Genomic DNA, 308 nt, shown 5'->3' with positions numbered 1-308 from the left:
TCCCCTCCGTAATGGGGACGGGGGGGGGTATCGGGGCGGGACGTACCAAGCCCACCCGAGGTGAAGTGTAATGGGGACGGGGGGGGGTATCGGGGCGGGACGTACCCAACCCACGCGAGGTGAAGTGTAATGGGGACGGGGGGGGTATCGGGGCGGGACGTACCAAGCCCACCCGAGGTGAAGTGTAATGGGGGCGGGACGTACCCAACCCACCCGAGGTGAAGTGTAATGGGGACGGGGAGGTATCGGGGCGGGACGTACCAAGCCCACCCGAGGTGAAGTGTAATGGGGGCGGGACGTACCAAGCC

Source organism: Mauremys mutica, chromosome 11 (genome assembly GCF_020497125.1).
Source record: "Mauremys mutica isolate MM-2020 ecotype Southern chromosome 11, ASM2049712v1, whole genome shotgun sequence".
Taxonomy (NCBI): domain Eukaryota; kingdom Metazoa; phylum Chordata; order Testudines; family Geoemydidae; genus Mauremys; species Mauremys mutica.
The sequence above is the reverse complement of the archived record's forward strand: the minus strand, read 5'-3'. Positions refer to the sequence as shown.